The sequence below is a fragment of the Orbicella faveolata genome, unplaced genomic scaffold (genome assembly GCF_042242905.1).
Source record: "Orbicella faveolata isolate gen_17 unplaced genomic scaffold, um_ofav_v1 contig_25, whole genome shotgun sequence".
NCBI lineage: Eukaryota > Metazoa > Cnidaria > Anthozoa > Scleractinia > Merulinidae > Orbicella > Orbicella faveolata.
The window spans coordinates 10,072,501-10,096,544 of NW_028301553.1; the positions used below are offsets into that span (position 1 = coordinate 10,072,501).

The window sequence follows — 24,044 nt, forward strand, 5'->3', positions numbered from 1 at the left end:
GGAATCCCAGTCATTGAAATCATGTCAATATGGAATCCAAGACCTTTTTCGGCCGGGAAGAAGAACAAGAAGAAGACATCATGTCTTCTATCAACATCCGACGCATTAAAATCACTTGAAAATTAAGGAACGGTAAATATAATATATATATTTAGCTAAGGCTTACGGCGAAGCACCTGGGCTGGGTTGTTCAAAGCCCGATTAAGCTAACCCACGATAAGCGAGAAGTTTGATTTGTTTTGTAACTTTGCGGTGATATTTTCTGTTTATATTGTTTGGCTTTCTGTTCTGAGTTTGAACAATCTCAAAATGCACAAACCATGAGTAGTGAAAAACATTTGTATACAAGAAAAATTTATACTGGGTTAGCATTAACCGGCTTCCGAACAACCCGGCCCTGATTACAGCAAGTTAACCTAACATGCGCTTGCGATCCAATTAAAAACCAGCAGTTGGTCTGCGGTCAAGTTAAAAAAACACATGACCTCGATGAGCTCTAAATTTGAGCCCGCAATATGGTCATGTGATACTGGTCAGCGGATACCTTGTTTTGACAGGTGTCAATTGACCATAACATGGATGTCCAATATCAAAGAGGGACGCTACAAACCAAGGCTGTATGTCTCTGTCAACCTATTAACTGGAGTATGACCGCCATCTTCCGCGACTCCTTCGCCGCCGCCGTCGCGCGTACGCGCCCACGAGCAGTACCGGTAGCCATGATAACCACGAGAAAATCCATTCATGGGTTTTCTTCTCTTTCCTCTATAAGTATGGGCTCTGGGCCACCGGAGCTCCGCCATAAAAATTGTATAAATACTGTGTAAAAACTGTGTAAAACCTGTGAACCGGGGTAGTTTGCACTAGCGCGAAATGAGTCGAAGTGAGTTAAAACGAGTGCGTTTTGCAAACCATAAGGAATAACTCACACGTTTACGTTTTTATTTCAGGTGGCTTGATTACCTCCTTTCTCGCATGGCTTACGCCACTAAGGCTATTCTTGACAATTCTCTCAAAGATCGCCAAAAAGTTATTGAGAGAATGAGGCGCATGGAACGCCTATTAACGATTGAAAAACAGCTGAGGTCCGTTAACAAGGAGCTGCAGGATTATTTGGAGAACAAGACAGACCACGCTGTTAGAGCGCTCTCCAAATATCTGAAGACTTCAGATGTTGTGGAAAAATTCACCTCATGGACGTTGGACGACGTTCTAAACACAGAAGAAAGTTTGGAGGTCGCCAGAAATTTCATCCAAAAAGCTATTATGAAGCGGCTTCAGGACGTAATCGCAACCTGGGAAGAAGAGAACCATGTCTTTTCAGATGCTCGCACATTCCTAATCCAGTACTTCCAGGAAAGATTTAACATCCTCGAGGGAGAACTTCCAAATCTGGAGAGCTCCGTTGTAGCTAAGGATGCCGCTAGTCCTAGCAGTGATCCCTTTGTTCCAGACAACTTTAGCGTGGCTGAAAGAGTTCTCAGTGACGTCACAAGTCTCGAGTCGTTCATGGCAAAAGCTTCAAAAGAGTACTTAACTGAAGCTGCCGAGGAACAGAATCTGCGGTCGTTCGTGGTGGAGCAGCTGAAAGAGTGTCAAGCGTGGCTCACGCAAGTTGTAGCTCGTATCCCTGAGCTCATTGAGGCTGCCAAAATGCTCTGTTCACATCTAAGAAATATGATCCGTTCACAGAAAGAAAAAGAAGACTTCTATAGACCCTTTTACCAGAGGAGTTTGCAGCTGAAGGATTACATGGCCATGTTCTTCATCAAGGAGGTACGAACCATGGACATCAGTTGCAACGATTTGGAATGGAAGGACGACGGAAGTTCACTGCTTGGAACAGGTGTCTTTGCTTCTGTCTATCGAGGGAAGTTAAAGCTACGCGAGGAAGAGCAACCCGTGGCTTTAAAAACCCACTTATTAGTCTAAAGAGCCACTAAACTACTCCAACGCAAGTGCTTTCCTTGCTGAAACGGGCGTATTGAGGTAAAGTTTTTGTGTCACTGCATTTCACGATACAAAGGTTTCATCGTTATATATATAGTACGCTGGACAAGACTGTTCTGGATCGACGTTTCCACAACAAAAAATTAAAACGAACAAAGAGACACAAATAATTTTTTGATTGCCTTAAACTTTACTAAATTCCACAGATGAAAACTTATTTTTATTTGAATCACTCAAGAAAAGCTTGCGTTATGCCTTGTCCAAATTTGATCACAAAAGTATTCAAAATCGGGCGATTTCTGGGAAAGAAAATTCTTCTTTGGAGTGTTGTTTTGCTAAGAAGCACTTAACCTGCTGGAGGATTTTTTTGTCAAGATTTTGCCAAGAAAGCACGAGAAAGACTTACAAGTTATTTGGTCGCTAAAATACGATACTGTGTTCAGAAACTAATCTTCTTTGAAGTCTTTAAAGTGTTGTTGTCACTAGATCGGTTACCGCCTGTTTTGTAGATGGCTGCTTTAATTTAGCTCGCGTGCCTCGTACAAGCCACAATTACACAAGATACTGCTCTCTTAAAGCGTTCTCGTCCAAGAACTTCAGACAATGCTATTTGTGCTTTTAAGAAAGTTTCGGACCTGTTTCTGGGCTTATCTATGAGGAGCTTGCCATTTTCTCGCATTTTCTTGTTCAACAGCTTGAAATAACTTTGTTTGGTTTACCTTGTGACCCTTCTGTGGTAGCATCACAACTTGAATCTTTGATTCTCTAAACCGCTGATGTATCACAGGTTTATAGTGCTGTTTAGATGGATTATTCCTCCTTCCTCATGACATTTCGTCGAATTCACGAGGAAAAATTCCACGAACACGCAATGATTTTCTTCTCACAACAACACTGGTCTAACACTACGATGAGGACGTAAACCATAACTATTTTTTTCGCAGAAATCGCGCATTTCTCCGTACATTTGTGATTCACTCCGCAAATTTAGATACACTGTAACGGAAGTCTTCCTAGCGTGATCTATATGAAAACAAATTTCCAGGTGTGGAATTTAAGAAGGTTTAAGACAATCACAAAATTATTTGCATCGCTCTGCTTGTTTTGATTTGTTGTCTTAAAACGTAGATCCAGAGCAGTTTTGTCCAGCGTACTACAATAACTAACGAAATAACAGATTATGTTACATGCTAGGGACCCACTTTTTGGAGGGAGGGCTATATAAGTGGCCATGGGTCTCCTTAGGGAGGTGGGGGGCTAGTTAAGAGGCCATGGGTCTCGTGAGGGGGTGAGGGGCTAAGGGACACCATGTACTTGAGCGCAAAACAATGTGGTGATTTTTTGTGTTTCTTCGTTAAAAAATCTCTAACATGATTGTCGAACTTGTTTTCAAACATCCAAATGGTTTATTTCTAATTTTTATAGGTATGCAAACCAGAGATGATCGTATATTCTAAGATCCGGGTTAAAGGAACAATAATGTGACCATAGCGTACGCAACCCGGCATACTGTTTCTGTGTGTGTTTGTTTTTGTGTGTGTAGTGGGGTGGGGGTGGGGGTGGGGGTAGGGGGGTTAAGCAAGAGGCCATAGGTTAGCAGCAAATAGAGGTTCTCGTGACTCACTTTTTTTTTTTGAGGGAGGATGGGGGGTCATGAAAGATACCATGGGTAGGTTGTGACGGGAGGAGGGCCCATAAAAGATACCATGGGTCACTTGTCAAGGGACGGAGGCGGGCTGTAGTAGAGACCAAGGGTCACTTGCCAAGGGATGAGGGGAGGCTATAAAAGAAACCGTTGGTATCTGGATAAGGGTAGGGGGCTATAGAAAGAGACAGTAGTCTCAAGTTATTCTAGTGGGTCCCTTATATGTATAACAGTTTTGACCACTTCCCTTAGCATACAATTTTGACCAGGTTGCGCTGAAAGTAATCTGTTTTACTAACTCGTTTCTCTTCTATGAAACCGTTATACAATGGTAGAGAACTTCATTATATAACCCACTTATTAGTCTAACATCACTTATCTATTTCTCGCAACAAAAAACAAAATTGGTCGTACTCGTAAATTCACTGTGAGTTTGACTTAAGTCTCCCATTACTTTCCACCACCTTTCGCAGGAAATTGAATCATCCATTCATTGTGAAGTTCTATGGTTCATCACTGCTGAAGGAAGGAGACCAGGAGAGGGCGATAATAGTGATGGAGCTGTGCAAGGAAAACTTGATGAGACATATTTTCCTGAATCCTAAGAACATACCAGCCAGGTTGCCGTCCTTAGCACATCCCACCGAGAGAACTACAATCCGATGGGCGAAAGACATCGTCAATGGACTGGAACACATACACAAACAAGGGTACGTCCACGGGAACCTCAAGTTGGAAAACATATTGGTAAGAAAACAAGATGTATCAGTTTTACTGGGGTGTCAATTTTAGATGGGTTTATCTCAGACAAGGTTAGTGCGCTCGACTCCGGATCGAGTGGTCCGGGCTGTAGCACTGGCCGGGGACAATGTGCCGTGTTCTTGGGCAAGATACTTTACTCTCAAAGTGTCTCTCTCCACATACCCTGATGTATAAATGGGTACCAGCGAATTTAATGCTCGGGGTAACCCTGCGATCGGACCAGCTTCCCATTCATGGAGGAATAGAAATCCTCCGATCCCCTTCCCTCATGTTAGGCTAAAGTATCGCGGTTGAAATATAATTTTGTATTTTAACGCAATCATGCATTTAAAAGATGTGGAGTTAGTGTTTGACCTGTGTTATTCAACTACACAAAAGTGACAGTATGGTTTTTAATTATTTGTACTCTTGTACAGATGTCACTCCAAGATGTTGTCAAGATCGCCGATGTTGGTGTATCCAAAGAAGGAAAGATGATCACAGGCACCATGGCAGGAACACCTGGCTTCGTCGCACCGGGAGTGATTAAATCCAGTGTGTACGACAACAAGGCGGACTTGTACAGTTTTGGCATCATGATGTGGGAGATATGGTATGGTCGAAGAGCCCTCATGGACGTGGGAGGAGATCTGAGTACGTTTTTGGACAAAGTGGTTGAAGGTGTGAGACCGTCCCATATTCAGGGCACCAGGATGCCTCAAGATCAGTGGCAAAATCTGATGCAGCGTTGCTGGGATGGCCAGGCAGAGAAAAGACCAACCGCCGCGACGTGTCACAATGAGTTAACCAATTTGTGCAGTACCGTCTTTTTATCTGACGTACAGTTGAACGTACAGCAATGATTGTAGTTATATTAAACTGCATTCTCAAACTCATTAATCATTCATCAAGTTTCAACAAAGGAAATCAAGACCGTGACGATGTTTGGATATTTGAACTTAATTAGCATAGACTTTTATGATTTTATTTTTCCGTTTTCTCCTCCGTTTTCGTTTCGATTGCGAAGATATATCAAACACTCAAGACAGTGTTTGACCATACTTCCAAACACCTTGAAGTTCGTCAAAAATGCTCAGCTGCGCGTTGTATTTTCAACTCTCTTCTCGGTGTTTGGAATTGTGGTCAAACACCATCTTTCTTGCTTGATATATTACGTAAATGTCTTATGTGTTAGGGTTAGCGGAATACCATAATGCTATTAGCCTTAAACTTCTAGTTTAAAATTTTAGACCTATCGCTATATATCTAATTATATAAACTTTATTTACCCCTGGCAATGTTCATAGCACAAGTGTTAGAGGGGCCGAGCAAACAACTGAAACAAATAATTCAAATTGAACATAACATTAGTAAGAATCCCAACTGTCCTGACACAAACTAGTTGGCTATTTACCAGCGTGGCCGAGGATTTGATTCCGGGGCTACCGAGAAACAAATCCAGTTAGTGGTCAGAGCGGGACTCGAACCCTGGACCGCTGGATTGCGGGTCCGACACAGTGACCACTCGGCCACGCTTCCTCCTTAATCTTCGTCAATTTTGCGTCAATATCGATCAAATCAAAACAATTCTCTCCCTTGAGTTCTCAAGAAACCTTACCAATCTATCGGAGAAAATCATTCTTATTAAAAATCTGAAAATGAGTCTTCGAAACAACAGGGAAATCCGATTAGATGAATAGGCGAACAGTAAACGTTGCATGGAGCGACTGGCAGAATTGGCGCTCTTTCTGGAATGGTCCCTAGTCAATCCAGAGTTTCTGAACGGGGTTTGACTGTCAACATCTCCGTGTAGACCCTCAATCTGTTATCTTTTTGTCAGGTTACACTTGGAGTTCGCCGGGACTCATTTTTACACTGAAATGGAGAGTGAAAAGTTACTCAAGAATATAACCGGCTTTTCAACACGATTCGCTTGATTCGCGATCAAACACGCCAACAATTAGGCAAACCCTTTTACTGCCCTGAGAGCAGTGACATCTGTAGAATAGTATCTGCAGTTGCGTTTGGTCAACTGGTCGAGTGTCAAATGCGTTTTTTTTTTTTGTTTTTTTTTCAATTAAGGGCAATCAAACCGATAACTATACAGAATTGAGACGAAACCCGAAATATGAAGAAATTTAAAGTAGAACGGGTAACATAGAAATATAACATAACATTTATAACAAAGACAAAGAGGTTAAAATGACTTCATAGATTTTAGTCGAATAGCTGTTACCCTCGTGAATGCTAACAGGGAGTTCTCACACCCGTTGAAAAGATGATTAACAGACATACTTTTTCATTAAAAATATAATAATTAGAATAAACTTTAAATTTGTTTGCATCGATCTTGTCTTGTGTTTTTTTGTCGCGGCCAGCTGGCGCAAGGTCTAGTACCGAGCATTCAAGGAGGTCTGGCACATCTAAGAAGCATGTGGGTAGGATATCGGAAAATTCTCGGAAGATGCGGTCGCGCGAGTTCAGAGAGGTAAAATATAATAAGCGTGCGCGAGTATTGGCTCCGCGCCAAGCTCCAAGTTTGAAAACACAGGAGAATTTTGTCGATAGTGTAATGCAAAAGAAGTTGCCATATTTATATTTTTTTCCCAATTTTTCCGGTAAGCAGCAACATTCTCACGTCGATCACTAATGGAAAGCTGGTGTATTGGTTTTGTGGGGAATTATTTTTTTCGGACAAAACTAACCTAAACGAGGTTTCCGAACCCTATAAGGGACTGTGCAATAATTACCTGGAGGGGGTCGTGGGGGGACTGGGAATTGGTTGAAATATGCCCCAAAACTAAGTCAAACCCCCTCTCATTAAGCAAAAATTAATTTCAACCCCCACCTCACATAATGATAATATTAAGGCTACCCCCCCGCCCATTGAAAAAAGTCTCCTCCCATTGATTCCCTCATACCTAGTTTACTTGTTGGAGTTCTTCCTCTGGTACAAACATCACTTCAAGTGACTCTTCGATGTATGTCAAACAGTCATTTGAGGAGTCATCAGAATCACTGGACTATGAGCTTGTGGCGTCTTCGCATGAATTGGGAGATTCCACATCTTCTACGGCATCTCTGGCAGTAAGGTTCCCGCGTGCGTGGGTGAGAACTCGGTCAATCAACACAGCCTTGCTTCCACTTGTCTTATGGCCTTTTTGCTTTAGATACATTATAGCTGCTTGTTGGTAAGCGCTTTTATATCTTTTTCAATTGTCCAAGAAATAAGCGGAAGGGTGTTCCTTTCTCTTACTCTTTTTTTTTTTGGCTTTTGCATCGAGGAACTCAAGGTGCTGTACATAACTTTTACACGCAGTCTCGTCCATGTTGTACTGGGAACATACCTCTTGCAAAGACCTTTCTTCAGAAGAGGGCAGTTTTCCCTCGTTGGACAATCTCTTTATCTGCACACTTGGGAGAAACTTGTCGATCTGGTCTCCAGTGGACGCTGCCGTAGTGAATGGTAAACACTTTCCAGACGAAGTAGCATCTAGGGTTGGAACTGGAGAACGCTGGATAGGAACACCTCTTGTCCAACCTTTATTAAGACAGACATCACATGTTGGAGTGTAGGAAAACTTAAGGTACTCAAGAAAGTACTGCCCCTGACGAACATGGTCTTCTTTTAATTTCTGAAGCTTTTCAAACAAGGCATTCCCACATATATGAAATTTTACATCCAATCCCCCTCTCTCTTGTTGTCATTTTCTCCTATGCCCCCCTCTAATTTTCCACCACCCTCCAGGTAATTGTTACACAAGCCAAGCGGTATACAAGAAATTTCGGTGCGAAAACACATTTTTTTCCGCAAACCCTCTTTACATAAACACACCACTGAATATATAAGCAAGAGAGCCTATCAGCAGGCAGGGTAGCCTTATTTTCTTAACAGCAAAATACCGAGAAAAATTCATGCTTGCTCAAGTATAGTTATAAATGAGTCAAACTCCGAAATTGACCAAGCGACACCTTCGCTTACCTTATTACAGTCCGCCGTTCTTTCCAGTCCGCGTTACTTCCTGAGCGCACAAGTAGGGCCAGACAATAATGTATTTAAATATATTTAATTATTTATGTTCAACACCTGTTCAACATGTACAACAGCTAGTACGTTTTCGTGTTGGTTTGATCTTAATTGCACATTCAAGGAAAAGGAGAAAGGTCGTAGAAATCTATAACGTATTCTGCCACCGTGATTTTAACCTTAGCTACACCAAAGCGACGCCCATTGGGCATACGCAATTTTGTGGCTTGTTGTTAGGACTTTCACTTAAAACAAATTTTCATGAAAGCTTCATGACAGTATGGCAGGGCAGGAAAAAAAACGAGAACAAATAGGCGAAACTCGATGGGAATATATCTGCGTCCATTGTTCAGAAATATCAACCACAAGTTTGAAAGATTTGAAAACCCATGGCACCGGAATTATCTGAAATACAATGATACATTTGTAAACACTCTATATTGTGCTTCCGGGAACTGGGGCTAGCATTCGAAAAGCCAGCTCCTAATAACTTGAAGTTCAGTTTAAACCCGACACACTGTTTGATTAAGTACGAGCTTCCATTTACTCGAGGAAATTTTTCCGAATCGTCGTGATTGCCACTGTTGCGTACTAAAATCTTAAGCAGAAATAGAACAGCACAGATGTCGACAAAAATCTTGAATTTGCGAAGTTCATGAATAAATATAGACTCAACTGGAAGGAATCCTTATTAAAGTATCGACATTATTCATAGTTGGTAATGGCTATGAAATCCGGCGAACTTAAAAAGAGGAAAAAAGACGCCAATATTCATGCTGGAAAGTCTACGATGGTGCACAATCTTTTGTTTTGCGGTTATTCACTATACATGGTTACGTAACAGAAACCTTCCTATTGGTTAGTTACTCAGGCAGAATTAGGATCGATTTCCGCCACTCTTCGGAATCCGGTCTACGCTCCTCACCAAGAATTGCTTTCTGGGGAAGAGCGCGGGCTCCTTTCCCGAACAGCGGCTGGTAATCAAGCCTAAGCCAGAATGGAGTGAGTGGTAAACAACTATTTTGTTTTGTGCACTGTTAAGGCCAAAAACTCAAACAAAAACTTACAACCAAGAACTTTGTCACCGCTATTGACCATTTTGGTCTTATACCCATAATTTCGCTTCCCACAACATGTCTTCTTTCATTAAAATATATTCAGGCGAGCTAGTGTTATTTACGTTGCCATTTGGGCGCAATTGCTATCACTGTAAACTGTTGCGGAAGGGTGATTGAAGTTTTAGCGTAATGAAGACGTATACAAACAATATCAGTATCTTTTTTTTTTTTTGATTAGGAAAACCTCTTTGCATATACTTTCAACACACCAATTTGCATACGCGATCTTCAAAAGTGGTTTTGTCAAGATCTCGTCAGTTGACCGCCATAATATACAATATTTCTAAACGATCGTAAAATATCGTAAATTGTATAAATATTGCATAGTACTATTGTATGACGATAATTTGGCGAAATCTTGGGCGAAGCTAGTTTTGTACATATCGCTTATTTTATTTAGTGTGTTGAAAATAAATGGAAATGAGTTTCCTCCCGACAAAAATGATGTGTAGTAATATAATTTCTTGGTTTTTTCAGCAAAATTTCGCAGAAATTGTATTCGTACTTGTCGATAAATTGGGTCATAAAGGCTATCGCCGGAAACGAAGCAAGTTACAGGATAGCAACAGACTTATCAGGAAGAAAAAAGCTCGGCGGATAAAAATATAAACCAGAGTGTGTACTAAAACGTTTATGAGCATCACTTTTTACGCAGCTTTTCAATCATTTTCTTTCAAACTTGGCATGATAACTAAATTGTACGAGCATTTCTTGATATGATATGTGCTTGTTTATCGAATGAATTTCTTATTGGGAGACTGAGTCAACAATGACCCCAAGAAGAATTGTCCTTTACAATTTGCTCGGATTATACGTTAACACCTCGCCGAACAATATGCTTTTCAAGGCTGTTGGAAGTTCATGGCAATCAGCTGAACATCTGTTTCACTGATAACCTTGAGCGATAGCTGATGCTAAAACTCCTTGTGTCAAAGGGCAGTATGAAATTAAAGCTGGGCCTTGTGGCGGATGACACGGTGTAGGGAGTGTCGAACTTGTGCAGTTTTACTAGACGCTGAAAACTCCATTCCACCTGACACGAAGATCTGGTCACTCTATTGGTCTCTTTTAGCCTTCAAATCTCCTGCCCACTTGTCAACACAAATAGGTATTTCCGTCAAAGCGGATCTGCAGCTATATGGTGACCAATCGGAAAAGTGCCGCGGCAAATCTAAAAAAAATATTTCCTGAACTCGGCAGTTCTTCAGTCCACTTTACTAAGGCGGCATCTGCAAATCGAGAAGAGTTTTCTTGGGACACTGTATGGCGTCTGTTTGCTCATCAAAGGTAAGAAAAACTTTTCCTTGGCGATTGCCGCTCGAAAAGAAAACTAGATGTTTGCCGCTTCAGGTTTATTTAGTAGATTTAATTTCCTTTTAAGACGCCCGCTGGTGGTTGAAAAATTCCAAGCCAATTTTAATCAGTCGTGAAAATCCATGTTTTCGATTGATTATTAAGAGTGAATTTTTCTAATTAGCAAACATAGGACGGCAGAAGTCGAAAAATCGATTTTTCTCTCTTTTCGTCCACAAATAGCCCTTTGGTAAATATGAAACGTGATATAGTTTTTTGGAGCTCGAAGCGCTTTAAATTCGAGAAAATCGAGGGAAACGATTTTCGCCTCAATGGTCACCAAAATGGCCGATCGCAAAGACTTAAAATTAGTAATCTAAACTTGATTTGCATTCGCGTGTAAAAGAGAACTAAAACTTATCAATACTTTTTCTTGAAAGACAAAGTATTTAGCTATCCAAAACAGGTTAGAACTTGACTCGAGCGCCATTTGAGGATAAACACACAATTTTTTAAAAAATCCCATTCGGTTAGTAGGTCGAATTCCTAATACAGGGTTAAAATTCAGAGATATTTTTCGACATGTGCCATAACTCCAAATTCCTTGAAACTTCGCCTTTGGAACACTTTTATGTTGTTGTAAAACATGTATTAAAATCAGCTTGGGTTATTCTTCGGGTGGTTTTTGAGGCCTGGCTGAAAAACTCCGATTTTACCTAAAACATGACGAAAAGTAAACAATGGCTTCTGCGTGTTGGTCTGAGGGCGAGCGGGCACAGGCATTTAAATCCTTATAGTATGAGTTCTTTGTACTAATAAGCAAATTGTTTGCTTGCACCTGTAATAAAACTGTTCAATCTCAACGCCAGAGTAACTTTATTTAATCCGAATATGTTTCATCGCTTCTAATCCAAGACATTGTGACGAGATGTCAATTTCACACCGATAAGAAACAAGAAGTCGAAAACGTTTTACTACGCAGCCTTCCAATTATCAATTTAAGACAACTGGCCGCTGAAGGAGACATTTACCGAATTACAGCTTAAAACAGTTACGTTTTCTGTAACGCATCAGGTTCGGCTGCAAAAAGTTATTTCAGGACCGGCAATACAGGTTAAATTTGGTGAAGAAATCTTAAGGTTTGATTGTTTATTTTGTTTGCAAGTCACGGTTTCATTCCCGGCCGTGGAATTTACTATGTCCCACGACAGAGACCAGAATGGGTTGTTTTATTTCGTTTGTTGTTGTGAAACATGTATTAAAACCAGCTTGGGTTATTCTTCGAGTGGTTTTTGAGGCCCGACTGAACCCCGATATTACCTAGAACATTACGAAAAGTAGACAATGGACTTCTGCGTGTTGGTCTGAGGGTAATGCGGTATAGGCGTTTAAAGTCCTTGTATTATTAGTTCCTTGTACTTAACACTTTTATGTTGTTGTAAAACATATATCAAAATCAGCTTGGGTTATTCTTCGAGTGGCTTTTAACGCGCCGCTGAAATAACCGGATTTTAACGAAAACATCAGCAAGAAGAAAGCAATAGACTGCTTGCGTGTTTTCCTGAGGCCAAGAGACAGAAGAGACTGCTGAAGTGAAGCGGTTTAACTTCTTTCATTATAATATTTTCGTTCTGCCGGTCGATATGCTTCTTTTAAAGTAAAATAAAATGATAAAATGAGGAATATGAAGGAATATTTCAATCTTTCTACGTGAAATTAGATCACCGACAAACAGATAATGTGTAGATTTCACAATCACGGACCGCAATTCTAAACAATTCACCCGGTTTAACTGTGTACAGGTATAAATAAAAGTTACAGAGTTGCTTTACTTCAGTTGAATATGGAAAACGGGACTGCAAAGTAAATGCGAGCAGGCGCTTATTTTCCAACCTTCTAATATAGGACTTGCCCATTTACAAGGTACAACGGAAGGTATACTAACTTGCGCCGACAAAAACAACAACATTGATCGCAAGAAAGATCTCCGCTGGTAATCCTGACATAGCAGCATTTACAGATTTCTATTCTTCTCTCCTTCGTAACCTCTTCGTGGAACGGATACCATGGCGGATAGCGGCAAATTGGTGTCACCCAACCTGTCTTTTCGTATCGCTACCAAATAGGATCTGACCTCTGACTTTCCTCGAGAATCTCGTTCATCAGTTTAAGCGCCGTTAATGGAACAATAACTGACCAGAGTCCACCCGCATTGCTTAGCAATTCTTCTGATCGAGAAACACAACAGTTCATACTTTTAAAACATACCAAGGATAAACGACAGAAACCTTTAAAAAAGATCCGCATTTGCGAACTTCTGTCGTCTGACCTTAAATCGCTGTATATATGACGTGTCACGCCTTCCGAAAGCAAACGAAGTGTTAACTAAAGTCTCAAAATTAATTTAGAGTAGAGCTTCGATCGTTATATGGTTGCAGTATGTTTTGCACGACGGTAAAAAAAGAAAAAAAAAAAAAAAAAAAAAAAAATACAAAACAAAAAAAGAACAAGAGAACTGAGGATACATTTTGTTTTTACATGCAGCGTGACGTCTAAAATAGAATTCTCTTGGGAAAATACTGGGTAAAATAAATTAGCTTAATGGATTTGGCGTGCTTAAATATTCTATTCTGCAATCTAGCTAATCATTGCAAGCGGGTCTTTTAGTGAGTCATGGATTGCCAATAGCAGAAAGTCGAAACAAAGTGACTAGAAAACATTGGAAAAAATAACTTCGCTTTGGCGGGAAATATTTCTGACCGAACTTTTAATTGAAATTCGCGTGACCTTCTTTTTAACTGAACTATATATTGACAAAATTACTATAGACTATCGGAAACATGTTTTACTTCGGAAATAAACGGCCGCACTTTTGTAAAACAACCCATTCTGGTCTCTGCTGTGGGACATAGTAAATTCCACGGCCGGGAATGAAACCGTGACTTGCAAACAAAATAAACAATCAAACCTTAAGATTTCTTTACCAAATTTAACCTGTATTTCCGGTCCTGCAACCAAACCTGATAGGTTACAGAAAACGTAACTGCTTTAAGCTTTAATTCAGTAAATATCTCCTTCAGCGGCCAGTTATCTTAAATTGATAATTGGAAGGCTGCGTAGTAAAACGTTTTCGACTTCTTGTTTCTTATCGGTGTGAAATTGACATCTCGTCACAATGTCTTGGATTAGAAGCGATGAAACATATTCGGATTAAATAAAGTTACTCTGGCGTTGAGATTGAACAGTTTTATTACAGGTGCAAGCAAACAATTTGCTTATTAGTACAAAGAACTCATACTATAAGGATTTAAATGCCTGTGCCCGCTCGCCCTCAGACCAACACGCAGAAGCCATTGTTTACTTTTCGTCATGTTTTAGGTAAAATCGGAGTTTTTCAGCCAGGCCTCAAAAACCACCCGAAGAATAACCCAAGCTGATTTTAATACATGTTTTACAACAACATAAAAGTGTTCCAAAGGCGAAGTTTCAAGGAATTTGGAGTTATGGCACATGTCGAAAAATATCTCTGAATTTTAACCCTGTATTAGGAATTCGACCTACTAACTGAATGGGATTTTTTTAAAAATTGTGTGTTTATTCCCAAATGGCGCTCAAGTCAAATTCTAACCTGTTTTGGATAGCTAAATACTTTGTCTTTCAAGAAAAAGTATTGATAAGTTTTAGTTCTCTTTTACACGCGAATGCAAATTAAGTTTAGATTACTAATTTTAAGTCTTTGCGATCGGCCATTTTGGTGACCATTGAGGCGAAAATCGTTTCCCTCGATTTTCTCGAATTTAAAGCGCTTCGAGCTCCAAAAAACTATATCACGTTTCATATCTACCTAAGGGCTATTTGTGGACGAAAAGAGAGAAAAATCGATTTTTCTACTTCTGCCGCCAAATTCAAATTTTACTTGGTTTTTGTTGACATTTGCTCTTAATACTTTTTGCAATTTTCTTCACATCACCTGCGATGACAAATTGTGCCGTTCATATACGCAGAAAGTATTCTCCAATCGCCCTGCGATCGCTGTGCCCGCAATCCTTGGTTAACATAAACCTGAAAATGTTTCGAAGCAACAAACGGGAAATAAAATATAAGGGAAAGTCGCTCTCTGGAAAATTCAGCACGTTTACCATTATCACAGTCTTTACCAGCAGACGACTGTAGCCTTCGTCTCGTTTTAGTAGATCTGAAAAACGAGTCACCAGTGTGATCGGTTTTGTTGGCAGTTATTTACACAGTCTACTGAAAGCAGGTTATTGTTTTTATTGTTATTATTATTATTATTATTATTATTATTATTATTATTATTTTCGATACAGCTTGCAGCGCTTATCAAAATATTACGCCGCTATATTTGTATGCAAATGCATATATGCATTTCACCTGGAATATGGCTTTTTTTTTCTAAAGAAATGTTTACACTGTTGGGAATTTAACAAGCAGTACAACTGACAATTTTGTAATTAATGAATGCTTACAATTTTTTTCTTGCATGCAAGTTTCTACGAATCTCCGAACGCAAGCAGCCGAGTCAAAAAGAATATAAAGATGCAATTTGAAGACCTATATAGTTCACCTTTTTTTGGTATTTTCGTTTTCATGTATTTTATCAGTTCAGTAAGAAATACAATGAAGAACGTATTTCTATATTTAAAACAACGCAATCCTGATGTTACTGAGAGAGGTGGAATCTTTCGTACTTCTAGTTCACATCGAGGTTATTTCTAAAACTGAATGCAGCTTAGTTAAATTCATGAAGTTAATTCGGCCAGTACTTTGTTGCCATAGAATCAGAAAAATGTTCAAGCAATAAAAAGAATGTAATTATATAAAAGAAGACTGAGACGATCAGGAAAATAATTGAAATAAATGAAATAATTCGTGGGAAGAAAAACACATTTCGAGCGTGGAACCTTTATTTTGCACATGAATTTTGGCAAAGTTTCGGTTAAAAGCCGTTGTCAAAGCTATCGATGGATCCAATTATACAACCACCTTTGTTGCAAACCAAACAGTCTTTAATTTGGGAGCACTTGTTCGACTCCAAACCCGAAAGAACAATTCATCGCCTTAACAGCCGTCCCGAAATACCTTGGTCAGCGGAATTGCCACCGAAAAATTGTTTAGCGCGAGTGAATTAGTGAATGAAATAACCGAGCGTAGATCTGATTACAAAGGGCGCTTCCCATTGAACCAAAAACTTCGGTTTGAAATTCAGTGAATTTTTAAATCACAAATGAAGTTGGAAATTCGGATCAGCATTTTCCGGGTGACTGTGTCGGGGCGCTTTCCATTCAACCCGAAATTCCAAAATTTTCGAAACGGGCCAAGTTAGGCTTTGGTAGATTGTGCTAGCATAATTTTAAGCATAATTTAGTAAAACGAGCATTATTTTAAGCTTTTATTTCAGTTTAGCACTGCTAGCATAATCCGAGCTTTTATGCGTTGAAAACAAAACAAAACAAAAAAAACCATCATAGTTCTAGAATAACTCAGTTTGTATTTTATTTCTGTATTGTTTTTGGAACATATTGAGGTCTGTGCTAAGGCCCATGGTCAAATATGGTCCGGCAGATTCCAGGTCACCCTGTGCATATCTGAGAGACTGAGACTCTTCTCAGGCCACCACGCTTATGGCTCGGCGGCTCGGCCCCTCAGACCTCAGATCAAAGATGGCGTCGTCCACGAGTACATCCACTTCCAGCACTTCCAGCCCTTTCAGCACTTCCAGTGCCGTACCGAGAGCTTCAATCTCTAGAGAACGAGTTCCTAAAAGTAATACCGGAAAGTACAAGGAAAGAGGTAACTCAGATCCAAAGAACATGAGTCCTCGTGATCGAATCGAAGAATTCCCAGGGGAAAAGACTTTTTAAAGTCTTAAAAGACTGGAAGGTGGACTATATGAATGTTCATTAAAGTCACAATTGATAGAGGTAAGCTACTGGTGATCTTTATTTTCCTTAAAATCTAAGTAGCATAATTTCGGTGACAGAGAGCATAATTTTCAGAAAGTAGCATAATTTTGGCATAATTTCTAAAACATGAGCACTGCTGCCTAGGCCAAATGGTACAGAAATTTCCTGGTAGAGTTGCTGAATTCCCAAAAATCGAACCATTCAACCGAAAATTACGGAAATTCCAGGACGAAAACGAAATGGAACGGAAATTTCCAGGAAAATGTTTTCGGAAACCTGGGTGTACTTCAGAAGGTTGTCCTCTTTTTCGGAAATTATTTTGGCTACGATCACAGCGAGTTGGACATCGCACGCAAGGATGACGGGGACGCGTATTCGAAAATGAATTAATATTTTTTTCTTAAGTATCTTGCTACTAATTGTGTGTCGATAAATACTTGCTAGCTACAGCTAAATGCGCCAAAAAAGCTTTTAGTTTCAATAAAAAAAATAGGCCCCCATGGTGTACTTGTTTGTTTTGCATAGGTTGGCTAAGAAATGTACGAAGATTTATAACGCGTGCAGAGCCATTGTGCCACTCATTAACCCTTTGTTTTGCGACGTTTTCGCTGTCGTCGTTGTTTGTATTTAAGGGTGCCTGTTGTTGTGGTCTAAAAGTCGAGATGTCGACGTATCAGTGGTTTGTTTGCTTCTATCTTTGCGATTTAAATCTCGAAGTCATTGAATAATTCCAAACAAACAAAAGTGCTGGAGAGTCAGCCATTTTCAATTTTCCAGGGAATAATTGCGAATGGAACGGGCTTATTGTTTTCCACTCTGCTGCAGTCAACCGGAAAATTCTGTTCCATTCGCCCTAGGAATTTTCCTGAAAATCACACCGGAATTTTTGGTCGGATGGAAAGCGCCCCGCTCTAGGAAATGTTTCCTAATTGCTGCAAAAAGGAGGACATTTGCGAGAGGTATTTTCGAACTTGCAAACAGTTTTTCTTGGACAAAGACAGCTTTTTAATGCAGTTTGGAAATTCAACAGTTAACAGATTTTCTGAAAACTTCCACAAGAAGTTTCCGCAACATTCCTTCATGTTCTCTAAATTTCCGGAAGCGCCCCTCAATAGCTAATTGTAGCCGCTACGTTCTTGCGTGACTCAGTTGGTTTATATTTAACGTCGATCTCACGTTGCGAAATGATACAACCGGAAACACGCAGACTGGGAAACACGTTTGTAGCACTAAAAGCTGCTTTAAGGTTCTATATCATAACTCAGCACGCATTTGCTGGCCGAGCATAGTTCTTCCTAACCTTCAAAGCAAACAGACTTGTTTGGTGATAATTCGACTTCACACGTTACAGCAAGAGTGGAACCATTCGGGAGAAATCATTTAGGAGAAAGGTAGGTAAAGATGTAACGAAGTAAACACAGACAATGCAATGTGATGTCAGTCGAGGATGCGCCAACTGTGATAAGGAATACTGAATCAAATATCGACAATTTGCGAAACAGGAAAATCAATTTCGAATAGATAGACAACGTTACATGCTTTGAAATGAATGGTTAGTTTTAGTTAAGCAGCTTGTTCTTTATGACCTTCTATAAACCAGCGTTAATCGAGCCAATGTTTATGTTGCAGTTGACTCCTCTTGTCTTCATAATCAATTCTTGTCTGTGTTGTGCTTCTATAAACTGTGGAACCCATGGTGTCTTTGTTAAAATCTATTGAAGTTAGAAATTCCAAAACCAGGGCAAATCGAGAGCTTGAATATGGATATTTCCTGCGTGGGAGCGGAGAAACTTCAGCTTATTCCAGATAACTTTAGTTCTCGCTCGGTATTCACTGGCGCTCACACGCTGTTGATTTTGAAGCGTCAAATTTACTAACTGTGGTCGCAAATGTTAGTTTTCCAGTCTCGTTTTGTGTTTGCACGTACGTCTACTACGTGATATGTAATCTGTCTGCGTGTTAGCTAATGACGTTAGTCGGGTCACCGTGCAAGAGCCAGGAGCCGAGTCGTCCCTTATTAAAGGGGCTCAGTCACGGTATTTTGAGTTATTTTGGCCACATACAAAATTACCTTTAAATGGTAGGAAACCTGAAAATAACAGTTTAATAAGATAGAAAAACACAAAAGAGATAATGATAAACCATAAAGGATCAAGGATGGGTAAGGATGGAAAAGATTAACACGGATTAAAAACGACGAATTTGAAAAATTGAGGCTATACTTTTCAATATGCGCAAACCGTGACTGAGCTCCTTTAAAATAAGAATGGTCCTTTACTAGGGAGTGTCTTAATTCATTCACTGCAAGACATCTTCTTACTGCATCATGGTGAGGATTGGCTTGAGATATGTTTTCAATAGAGATCCCCCCGCGGCGAATATAGGCTTAGTATCTTACATGGTTAGCCTCCCCCCCCCCCTCCCCCGAGCGGGGAGACTCCCATAGAAAAAGGACGTCGGAAATTTTGAAAAGAACAGCTGAAAGGTACCAAGATCCTGTTTTGTGGCTTGAATTTTTTTGTTACCCCTAAAGGTCCAGTAATTCGGGCAACATTTTTCTTCAACTTGTCTCGCAACTTGTCTCACTTTGGGAACGGCAAAATAAACACGAACAAGAGGCTCCAAGTAGCCTATATTCATGCGCAAGAGAATACAAGTCATATAAAGTAGATACGTAATGCGTACATAGTCAGACAAGCAATTTGAAAACGTTTGCCATCTGATAACTAGAAATAATACGGGAGAAATGCTAATTTGAAAAAAGTGCATCATAGATCTAAGATATAGATAATTATGATGCAGGGGGGAAGATAAATGCTGTAGCGCAATATGCCATCTTTATTACAAGGATATCGTCAGGTTAATAACAAAGCAAACCGACTCGAAGAATTATAGATAGAGAATTAGCAAATGATCAGAATTGCGAATTGGATGAAATATATTTTTTCATAGCAATTCTGAACTAACCCTCTTTAGGCATTTTTTGTTCAAGTGTTAGACTTGTTCATGCTGCTTGTTAGGAATATATTCCAGTACTGGGCCATTGTAACAAATATCAACTTTGCCTTATTTTTATTACATTTGTAATTTGATTTTAAAGTATACTTGAAACTTGATAAAATAACAGTACTCCTCAGTAGACACCTGGCGTTTTTTGTAAGTTATATCATGCAATGCCATATTTCCGAGGATTAAAATATAATATTATTAGTTTCATTTCACCAGTACTTTCAAGTGTTTCATATACATGTATTGCTTCAAAATTTATTTTCTACATTTGGTGTTGTTATAAATGATTTCTTTAGAGAAGATATTTAAAAGAGTCGCACAGACGTTTCCAATAATCTCGGTAAAAAGTTTTAGCTCACGTATTGCTCGAACTCTTGGTGGATTCCTTCTTAACACCTAAGCTAATATAACTATTACTGAACTGAACGACTTTAATCTGCATTTGATAATGGCGACAAGATAGCGCCGAAACGTTAAGTTATAGCATTTATTTTCCTTTTAAAATAATTTCTTTGTAACCGAGTATCTTTTGGGATTTGAGGGACAGAAGAAACTTGAAAATTTGTCCTGAAATCCTCGGAGACATGCTAGAATATTGATGTACGGTATATCGAACGTGGCCTATTACCTGCCCGTTTTGTTGAACACGTCCATTTACACGAACAGGAAACATTTTTTGACCAAAAGATTAAGTATACAGAGTCCGGTCTTAGTAAATGACTCTTCGTAATATGTCCTTGAATCTCCAAAACCCTAATAAATTTGAGATTTGTCATATTGTCAGATGGCGATCGACATAAACAATGACTTACCTCTCCAGAAACACTTTCTTGCTGTTCATGCATGCTCACATGCCAGTTCAGAATCTTAACAACGAACTAAAGTACTGATAGGTACTTTCACACCGCATCAAATTGGGGAAAAAGCACAACGTTTGCGAAAAAACGGCATCTTCTTGAAGAATCCAATACGGCGGACGAAGCCCCAAAGACCGTGGTAAATGTATGCATGCATAAATTTGCATGCACAAATGTGACACCAAACCGGAGAAACTGAGCCCAATCCTTAACTCATGCGCCATACTGCGCATGAGTAATTGGTCTGAAGCAACATTTATGAAAATGATAGTTTTTCTGGACACTTTTTTTTTTGTCTGAGATTAAAATCGTCCGAAATGTTTTGCAAGTAATGTAGGTTTTATTTTTTATTTCGGAAAACAAAATCTTAGCAAGACTGGTGACCTCAGCGCTTAAAGCTCTTTAGGGATATCTCACGAGACGTTTAGTCGATATATATATGAACTATTGACAAAGCGTGAGGTCAAGATGGCTGGATATTGGCCAAGTTCGTTTTTGCGTCTTTATGGACCGAGATGGAGTCGAGGACCATAAACACGCAAAAACAGAACGAGGCCAATATTCAGCAACTCCGACCGAACAAGCTTGGTCAATAAAGGATTATTTTATTATATGGACTTTGAAAAATCTGCCTCGGCTTCGGAGAAATTAAAAGTTCTCTTGCGGGTGGCAGCGCGAAAATCTTGTCCGCTCGTGTAACCAATCACAACACAGGATTTGCTTCATCTTGCCTGTTTACGTAGCTAGCCATATGATAATCCCAATTAATAGTCACCTGATTAAACTAATGTATAGACTTGACCGCTACGTGTCTCTGGCGGTGATCAAAATAATCCGCCACGAGATTTAATTGAGGAAACTCTTTGGTTTTTCCTGCAAGCGTGACTTTCCACACAATTTTGTTTTCGCATCCGGATGTCGATGAGTGGGTACAGTGACCTGTATTTCCCACAGTTAGAGATTTCAAACAGAGAATCTTTCGAGGACTAAGGTCGTAATTTTATACAGTGGTTCGACATCATGTTTAACTTAAGTTAAAAAACGTAACATCCCTTAAAGCACGCACTGAAGGCTGTACTTCCATAACTAATTAGTAACCAAACACAGGACTAGCACGATCCTTAGGATGTAGTGATGACGCAAGCAAAGATAATTTACTTTTTGTGAATCGAAATAAACAAGTAATTTTCCTTTCTTTATCTGGCAGAGTTTTCGAACATAAATGGAAAACAATTTCTCCTTGTTTTGTTTTTTTTCGACTCAAGTGAAATTTTGGGAGAACTTATTTTCCAGAATAGTTTTCTGCGAAACGAGGAACAAACGTTTTAATTCGTTGTGGACCGTTATTTTAATTATGTATTGTTATTTTTGACACCCATCACTGCATAAACGTGAAAGCTAATCTGCTCGACCCTTTACGTTAGTCTTAAGGGAAAGGCGGTTTTCTTTATGCTGCCTGCGGAAAAAGAGAAACGAAGAAATGACGAAGATGTCACAAGGTTGTGCTTTGGTCATAAAATTTCAAAATCTCATTATTTTTTCTTTTTTTAATGTTCGTGTGAAAATGACCCCTCTTTTAGAAAACGTGTTCTATTCTGTGTTTCGTCAAAGGACGTTCACGTTTTCATTGAAACGTGACCTAGACCATGCACCCTTAACCACAATCAAATTAAACCAATTAAATCCTACGCTCTGATTCTCTTCCCACACGTGCAAGGTGGATCAATCTTGCCGTTCGGGTTGACTCGTTGTCTCCCGCAAGAAAAGTAGGTATCTTTACGCCAGATAGTAAATATGCTTTCGCATCCGGATGTCGATGAGTGGGTAAAATGGTCTGTATTTGCCACAGCTATAGAGTTCAAAAATAGAATACTTCGCGGTCTAAGGTCGCAATTTTACTCCATGTTTCGAGACCATGTCAAACTTTATTTAGAAAACACCCTTTAATTTAAGGAAGCAGTAAAAGCTGTACTTCTATAACTCGTTACTGCAGACAAACAAAACTAGCACGATCTGTTGACGTAATGATGACGCGAGCAAAAATAACTTACTTTTTAACAATTGAAATAAACCTGTAATTCTCATTTTTTTTCATCTCGCAGAGTTTTTTAACAGAGACAGAAAACAATTTCTCCTTGTTTTGTTTTTCCGTGTTATAGAAACACTCACGTGAAAATTTTTGCTGATTTTACTTTGTCAAGTAAGTTTAAACGTTCTGCAGATGAATACATTGTGGGCGACCAGTAAATAGACAGTCCTGGCATTCATTAATAACGTACTTTAATGACAGCTTGCTATGCGAGCAGGTAAAATGGGGCGTGATTCGTGAACGGCCTTTATTTTTTCCCGTGAAATGTGAAATGGCCAGTGTTTTCTCCTGAATAGTAATCTTGTTGGAAGCTGTGAACCGTGATTTTCAAAATAATTTTCTGCGAAATGAGAATTGAACGTTTTAGTTCATCGTGAACCGTTATTTTGATTATATCTCCTGTTATTTTCGACACCCATTCGTTGCATAACCGTGAAGGCTAATACGCAGGACCTTGCATTAGTCTGCAAGTGAAACACGGTTTTCTTTATGCTGCCTGCGGAAATAAACGAAGAAACAATGAAGTTGTCACAAGGCTGTGCTTTGGACAAAATTTTTCAAAATCTCATTGGTTTTTAAGTTCGTGTGAAAAATAGCCCTCTTTTTGGAAAACATGTTTTATTTTCCGTGTTTCGTGAAAGGACGTTTCTGTTTCCGTGAAATGTAATTTAGACTTCCTTTACCATCCTCAAAATAAACTAAATCCTACGCTTTGATTCTCTTCCCTGGATCAATCTCGCCGCTCGGGTTTCCTCGCTGTCTCCCGCAAGGAAAATTAGGCTCCTTTACGCCAAATAATAAATAACTTATAGAGGACACTTGGTCTATTAAGGCTTGTTCGCTCAGATTTTTTGTCTACGTGATTATGGAGGTTGACCTATGCCGGCTAGGTCCACAAGCTTCTTCAATAAACACTAACACTGATAATCAAGACACTGAAGAAAAGAATAACGAAAATTGCATCTGAAGAAAATCATGACTTGGCATTTTCTTTTCAAAAAAATGCTTTCAAAAATTTGATTTTTCTTGATATGAATCAGTCGGGAATGAACTTTGCTTCATAATCTTTTTGTCGCATCATCAAATTTTAGCGATATTAAAATAATTTACAATTTAATTTGGTGATGTGAAAAGTTCCTCTAATAAGGATAGTAAACGTACATCTTAGTGCCGGACAAAAGCAGCCTTGCTAAAATGTTTTTAATTCCTTTTGTTTAAAGATTTTTTTTCATGGAGTCTTAAGTTCGTTAACGCTTGAATTCCTCATGAAATCATATCTTTTTCATGCAAACACACATGGAAAATGAAACGTAAACGAAAAACTGCATTAAAAACGTCTAAGATTTGATTTAAAAAAATCGTGTTCTCCAATCTTACACTTGCACTGTGCT

General features: G+C 39.3%; 1 protein-coding gene, 1 long non-coding RNA gene and 1 pseudogene across 3 annotated transcripts in view; 2 read left to right on the top strand and 1 right to left on the bottom strand.

Moving 5' to 3' along the window:
* Nucleotides 1–933: 933 nt before the first annotated feature.
* LOC110057273 (uncharacterized) lies at nt 934–5,600 on the top strand (annotated as a pseudogene). Its single transcript, XR_016208393.1, has 3 exons — nt 934–1,989; nt 4,069–4,342; nt 4,774–5,600. The product of XR_016208393.1 is annotated as an uncharacterized LOC110057273 (transcript).
* Nucleotides 5,601–6,417: 817 nt separating this feature from the next.
* LOC149108883 (uncharacterized) lies at nt 6,418–20,696 on the bottom strand. The gene is made up of 2 exons (XR_016208394.1): nt 20,520–20,696; nt 6,418–7,877 (listed from the first exon to the last, which is right to left on the bottom strand). It is a non-coding gene; the product is annotated as an uncharacterized LOC149108883 (long non-coding RNA).
* LOC110045872 (A disintegrin and metalloproteinase with thrombospondin motifs 6-like) overlaps nt 17,958–24,044 on the top strand; it is a 45,680-nt gene continuing 39,593 nt past the window's right edge. Inside the window, exon 1 of the mRNA XM_089293477.1 lies at nt 17,958–18,089. The gene's annotated coding sequence lies outside the window, so the exon portion shown is untranslated. The remainder of the gene's footprint in view (nt 18,090–24,044) is intronic.